The sequence below is a fragment of the Rhinichthys klamathensis genome, unplaced genomic scaffold, assembly GCF_029890125.1.
Source record: "Rhinichthys klamathensis goyatoka isolate OS25496 unplaced genomic scaffold, OSU_Roscu_1.1 h1tg000274l_1, whole genome shotgun sequence".
Taxonomy (NCBI): Eukaryota; Metazoa; Chordata; class Actinopteri; order Cypriniformes; family Leuciscidae; genus Rhinichthys; species Rhinichthys klamathensis.
The window spans coordinates 1,130,793-1,138,492 of NW_026606793.1; positions in this window are offsets into that span (position 1 = coordinate 1,130,793).

The following is a 7,700-nucleotide window of genomic DNA, read 5'->3' on the forward strand; positions in this document are numbered from 1 at the left end:
AAAGCTATCAAAGACAATAATAAGAAAGTGCGAGAATCTCAACAGCAATGGGATGAAAAACACACCACTACTGACATTCCACACATTCCTGAGTTAGGCAGTTTTGTTATGGTCAAACGTATTGTTAGGAGAGGTTTAGAACCTAGGTGGGAGGGACCATATGAGATACTATTAACAACTGATACAAGTGTTTGCCTTAAAGGGAAGGGTGTAGGAACAGATAGATGGTATCATTACATCACAAGTTAAACCTTGCTTAGTGAATGAACAAAATGATGATGGATTATGGTCTGAGATTGAGCACTGTTCACTCGTTAACTTTAAAGACTGGAAAAAAGGAGTGATGATTAATTATTTTTCTGCTTCCATTTCAGGAATCAAGTCCATTGACATTAATTAGAGATGGCTGTAAGTTATTCTCGATACGAGACATTGATAAAACCGAAATGGGAAATACGGAGTGAAATAGGAGATTTTATATTCTACACTACTTACAAAACACAACCTCACAAACAATGAGCAAGTTTATTGTTTGCTTACTGATTCTCAACCCAAGGGATAGGACCCTTTAACATCAAAGTTTGTTTTAGTTTGTTATTTTGGAGCCAGGAACTGAAGTAGTTAAGTACTTAACGAGTTCAGGCACTGGTTGAATAATTATTAGTTTTTCTTTTCTTAGATGATTGGGGTTCATTTTAAATGCTTACACATAGACGTTAAATGACACATAGTATGCGGGAACATAACATGGGTTGGGGTTCTTTGTTGTTTTGTTTTTGTTCTTGTTTCTGTTTCTATTCTTCTGTACTTTATGTTTATTTCTTGGTCTACTTGTCCTTTCCCTACTATCGCTTCATTAGGTGGCCACTGGTGGAGTGATGGTGTGGAACTGACTGTCGTAGTTTCAGAGGGAGGGACTGAAGATTGAAAATCTCATAATTTTAATGTTGTTTTTAGTAGTATTATTGTTTTTTATTAATATTCATAATCAGAAGTATTATGTATCTGTTTTATTACTTTTTATATACATTCATAATCATTTGTAATCATTGCATTTTGTGAATCATATTGTTTTGAAGATGTGGGAGACAGAGACTTTAGGAGACTTTGTGATAAGTTAGACTGCACAAGAGAATGTGTGTTGGAGTGAGACTGAAAGTATAGTGTATAGTTTCCACCGGGATTGGATAAATATTCCATTGTTAATGGAAACCACATGTTCCCTTTCAAGGGAACTCGAGCTGCGTCGAGACGCTGTGGGAACGCCCCTGCGTGATTGCGTCGTGAAGCACGTGTATAATCAGTCCAATGGAGAGACGAGACGTCATAGGCGGGTGACGTCATCGACCAGGAAACTATAAAGCACACCTGACAACAGACCGCGTTAGCTTCTGTGCCTTCAGCAAGCGCTCTGTGTGATCTTGTCTCTGTCTATTTATTGTTGTTTGTCCACAAGAGCATATATTTATATATTAGACAGGAGTATGGAGAGCAAACAGCCTTGGATCGTGTGTTCGTCCCTGCCCTCGCTTCATTACGAGTGGGGACACACACGATTCATGTGACTGTTTGGGAGTGGAGCATGCACGGTCAGCTCTAGTAAATTGGGGCTGACAGTGTTCATTCATAAATTCCCGACGTGTAACATATGCACTATCGAGAGTTTTAGCTCTGCTCTTGTTGGCTTTCTTCTCGAGGGAAGAAAGTCAATAAATATTTGGCTCGGATCTCGCGTTTGCCGAGGCAGCGCGTAGATTACGGGATGCATAAGAGTCGTGGCTCAGATCTCGCGTTTGCCGAGGCAGCGCGTTGATTATGGGTCTGCATCTCTACAATAAGAATCTAAGCTCAGATCGCGTGCTTGGCGAGGCAGCGCGTAGATTATGGGTCTGCATATCTGCATAATAAAGTGGCTCTTCTCACGTTTGCCGAGGCAACGTGTAGATAATGGTCCGCAATGTATAGGCTAATATGCGCAGGGAACTGAGCAGACGGGAAATTTCCCTTTCTCTCATTCTCTGATGATTGTTTGAAAACTCATTTTTTATTCTTTATTGTTTGAGATTGTAATATGAGGTCTATATTAATACACGATATTCAGCCTTTAAACTAGACCGTTTCTACTTGTCTGGTTGATATTTGGCTGCATTTAATTTTTGAGAAAATTAAATATGTACTCATCTAATCTTTGAGTTAAATGTCTGTATTTATATACTATTCAGCTTTTTCATCCAGACCGTTTCTACTTGTCTGGTGGATATTTGGCTGCATTTAATTTTTGAGAAAATTAAATATCTACTCATCTTATCCTTGGAGTTAGATGTCTGTATTAATAATATAGGCTACCTTTCAGCTTTTTCATCCAGACCGTTTCTACTTGTCTGGTTGATATTTGGCTGCATTTAATTTTTGAGGAAATTAAATATATGCACTCATCTAATCTTTGAGTTAAATGTCTGTATTTATATACTATTCAGCTTTTTCATCCAGACCGTATTTACTTGTCTGGTTGATATTTGGCTGTATTTAATTGAGAAAATTAAATATGTACTCATCTGATCTTTGATGAGTTATTTATTTCTGAGGAAATAAATGGTTGTTCCCAGTAGGAAATGGATAACACTTCATTATATGGTGCCCATCTCCCTTCGGTAAGAGGGGTCAGTTCGGTTATTTCCTGCCGGTCATCCGTTTCAGGACGCAGGATTGGCTTCTCAAACTATACTCGAGACCAGTCTCGAGAGGCTGGTTCCTTTTAGTAGTCTCAGCCGTAGTCATTTTGGGATAAGACATATCTGAGGATAGTCGTTATCTAGATGAAGGATTCGACTAAGAAGAAGTCCTGACGCTGAGGCAATCAGGCTTCTGAGGGTGGCCCCTTCCGGGGAGAGACGGGTTCGAGAATTCGTGTCTCCTCTGCGCCCTCTGGGGGGGGCGACTCTCTGAGGAGGGTCGCAGCACTGCCAGTTCGGTTGTTCCCTGCCGGTTCGCCGTTTCAGGGCACCGAGGTGTCAGCATCCCCAAGCGATCCTCCGAGGAGGTTCGTAGAACAGTCAGTTCGGTTTTCCCTGCCGGTTCGCCGTTACAGGGCACCGAAGTGGCTGTTCGACCACTACCAGAGGCCAGTCTTGAGAGACTGGTCCCCTTAGTAGATTTTCTGGCAGCGTGGAAGCTACTGCCAAATATATCTCGTTGGGTCCTGCTCACTACAGAAAAGGGTTACAGAATTCAGTTCGGTTCTCATTCACCCATATTTCTATGGGTCCTCCCTACGGTGGTGGACCCCGAGCAGGCTCTGGTTATGTTATCATTCCTGGGAAGCGACTCTCTGAGGAGGGTCGCAGCGCTGCAAGTTCGGTTGTTCCCTGCCGGTTCGCCGCTCCAGGGCACCGAGGTGTCAGCGTTCCCGAACGATCCTCCTCCGAGGGTCGTAGAACAGTCAGTTCAGTTGTTCCCTGTCGGTTCGCCGTTACAGGGCACCGAAGTGGCTGTTCGACCGATACCAGAGGCCAGTCTCGAGAGACTGGTCCCCTTAGTAGATTTTCTGGCAGCGTGTAAACTACTGCCAAATATATCTTGTTGGGTCCTGCTCACTAAAGAAATGGTTTCAGAATTCAGTTCGGTTCTTCCGTCTAGATTTCTAGGGGTCCTCCCTACGTGGTGGACCCCGAGCAGGCTCTGGTTATAGAGCAAGAAGTACTGACACTTCTTCAAAAAGGAGCTATAGAAAGGGTTTCTCCTCCCAGCAGAGAGTCAGGGTTTTACAGCCGTTACTTCATTGTTCCAAAGAAGGATGGATGCTTACATTCAAACAGATTGTGTCACAGATTCAGTCCGAGGACTGTTTTGTCAAGATAGATTGAAGGATGAGTCCTTCCATGTAGCCATCCGTCCTCCACACAGGAAGTCCCTGAGGTTCGCTTTCGGGGGCAAAGTTTACCAATATCGGGTTCTTCTCTTCAGCCTAGGTCACTCACTGCGAAACAGTTTCAGAGACTGGTGGGTCTCATGGCAGCTGCGTCCAACGTAATAACTTTTGGCCTCCTGTACATGAGAACCCTGCAGTAGTGGCTCAGGACCAAGGGGTTTTCTCCGGGGGGAAATCCGTTCTGCATGATCAAGGTCACGCGGCGATGCCTACGTGCCTTAGTCATGTGGAACAAACCTTGGTTCCTCGCCCAAGGCCCAGTGCTGGGGGCTTCTTGTCGACGCTTACGCTATCGACGGATGCTTTCCTCACAGGTTGGGGGGCGATCATGAGTGGTCGCTCGGCGAAAGGTCTTTGGCAGGACCATCTACTTTCTTGGCACATAAATCGGCTAGAAATTATGGCGGTTTTTCGATCTCTCAAGCACTTCCTGTTTTTCTCTCAGTCGAGCGGGTTGATCCTTCCCCCTGCCCAGAATTGTTGAAACTTTGGGCTTGGCCTCTGAGGGGGCCCAGCTCATAAGTTCAGGTCTCTCAACTGAGGTTGTTGAGACCACCCTCAACTCTAGAGCTCCCTCCACGAGGAAACTCTACACCTTGAAGTGGAAATTGTTCACTTCCTGGTGCGGAGAGCACCAGCTGGACCCAGTTATCTGCCCTGTGGTTGCAGTGCTGGAGTTCCTGCAGGAGTGTTTCTCCGCAGGTCTATCCCCCTCCACACTAAAGGTGTACATGGTGGCCTTAACTGCTTACCATGTCCCTTTAAGTGGTGTATCCTTGGGAAGACACCCTGTAGTACGTTTCCTTCGTGGCACTGTGAGGCGTCTGACCAAGATACTAGGAGTATGGCTGCCTCAAAGGCTATGACTTGGATCTAGGCTCCACTCCGGGGTCTAGGTTGCTTGCTTCTTAGTGTGCGCAATGACTTCACACAGAACAGGCATTTGCTATTATGGCGTAGTGGGTATAGTCTTCCCACAGCGTCTCGACGCAGCTCGAGTTCCCTTGAAAGGGAACGTCTCAGATTACGACTGTAACCCTGGTTCCCTGAGAGGGAACGAGACGCTGCGTCGCCCTGCCATACTATCTGCATGCCTGTGATCGAATTGCTTCGGCCTATCAGAAGCTAACGCGGTCTGTTGTCAGGTGTGCTTTATAATTTCCTGGTCGATGACGTCACCCGCCTATGACGTCTCGTCTCTCCATTGGACTGATTATTCACGTGCTTCACGACGCAATCACGCAGGGGCGTTCCCACAGCGTCTCGACGCAGCGTCTCGTTCCCTCTCAGGGAACCAGGGTTACAGTCGTAACCTGAGACGTTTCTCTGGTATTGTATGTGTTACTATGGTGATGTAGTTTTTTTTCTTGGTCAGTAGTATAAAGACTGAGACCTGTTGTCCGGAATGCAGGAAGAGATGGCAACGATGCTGAATGAATACCTCTGTTTGTCTATAGTCTTGTAAGGTATCTGGGGTAAATCATTGACTCTGTCCTGAACGCAAATAAAGCACATTCTTCCTAAAACCCAAAGTTTTTAGGATTAATGAAAATTACTGGACTTTGGTGCCAACAAGTCTGCTCCTAACACTTTTACGACCCTGCGACACTCGCCAGAGACTAACCCTACATTCTCCCACTCACGTAGTCCAAGCTTCAAAGGAATTCCAGAGAACCCCCCCCCCCCCCTGTTGGGTGCTCAATGCACGCAGATACAAACACACACACATATATGAACTTTTACTACTCTCCTCATTTAAAGACATTTACTGAGGTATATTTGATATGTTGTTATGTTTGTCGATTGCCCAGGTCCTATGAAGGGATCTATGAGTGTGTGTTAGTTTAAAACAAACTACAAGGGCAGTTAATTATGCTTTTAATATAACTTTGCAATATAACTCTCCTTAAATGTCTTTCTTCCTATGTTCAGAATCCTTGTGATCTGACAAGGTCATTTATGTAATTGAACAAGCCATAAAATGTATTTTACTATGTTTTACCATCTTTGGAATGATTCTGAACAAATTCTGACTGATCGTAAAACCTGTGAATGCGGCCATAATTTAGCTTTGACAAGACAAAGAGAATTTTGCCGCCAAGAGTTTCGTTGAATGTCATTGGCCAGTTCGCACCTTAGAGGTGTGGACTCCAGTTCCTTTAAAGAGAACTGGACTCGCTCTTCCTGTCCCTGTCTTCTCTCTCTTGCTGGTACCCTGGACGCGCTCTTCCTCCAACATGTGACGCGCGCTTGACTCCTCCTGCACTCTTACCTCCCTGGGACGCTTCATCATGTGACTCCTTGGTCCATCGGGACCTCGTGTTCATGCGATGACCCATCTTTCCTTTGTTTGTCTAGTTCAGTTTTATTTTCCTTTTTGTATTCTCCTTTGTTCATTCTCACCGGCGAGTGAAATTAACTTAGTTTGAATCATTTCTTTGGCAACACCTTCAACGGACGATTTGAACATCCCGCCACACGGGCGCGCCGGAAAGGACCTCTGACCGGGTTCGGAACACACACACACGTACACGAGAGAACATGATCAGCAAGTATTCGTTTTCCTACCGAGATCTAAATACTGCTAAGATTGCCTGCCCTAATTAGGGTACGATTTGACTCTAGTTGTCTCTGTGTCTGTGATGAAGTTTGCCAGATCTCTCCAGATCTTCTCTCTCTCTCCCTTCCTCTCTGTCTATCTCACATGATCTTTCGCGATCAGCTCTCTCTCTCTCTTCCTATATGCATTCTCCTTCTTAGATGTTTTATTGTGTTTGTAAATACATTTATTCCTTGTAACGTTTATTAACCGTATACATAATCACCTTTATTAAATACATATATTCATTGATTGATTCTGCCTGTGCTCATACTTCAAATCACTTAAATGTTTCGATCAGCTACAAGCTTTAAAATGGTATAATACTTTAAATAGTATTGTGACAAAACAGGAAAGCTATCTTTTACGGCCGTAAAGATCGTCTCTTCCTGCGAGTCTCTTAAAGGTAATTTCTCTGTGGAAATTGATGAAGATCCATGACCAGTTTGCTGGACAAACAGATTATTCGATACTAATTAATTCCATTGAGGAGTATCCTGAGAATCTATATATTCTAGACAATTTGTATATGAATATTGAATTATAATTCGTTATGATTTGATTATTGATAAATAAAATTGATCTATCTTGCCGATCTGTATGAATAATTGATTATACATCCATTGTATTCAGTCGTTCATAACAGATTGGCAACGTAACCCCCTTTGCCGGGTGATTTTTAACATGTATTGTTATCTGGGTCAAACCCGTATCAATAGTTATTAATTTGTAATTACTAAATATTGAATACATATTCCCCAATGGCCCGAATACTTTACAACTTTAAATGATCATTGTGATTTCATTGAAAGTATACTTTCAAAATACATTTAGTTGGGGGCATTAAGCACATAAATAGGTGATTTCGCGCAAATTCATCTAAAAGCGCCAAATTTGGCACGGATGTAGCACAGGTCATACCGAAATGTTTTAACTAGGGCGCCGGAGCCAGCAACCCTCGGGGCCAAGATGGCGGCCAAATCCAATATGGCCGCTGCCCGAAAAGGGTTCCGGCTATAACTTTTGAACCACATGAGTTACAAATATAAACCTGATATGTTTTTCAGCTTAATTGATCATGAGAAACACATAGGAATGTTTATATTTATGACCCAGTATATCTGGACCCCTTGATCCTCCAATTCCAATATGGCCGCTGTCCAAAAAAGCATT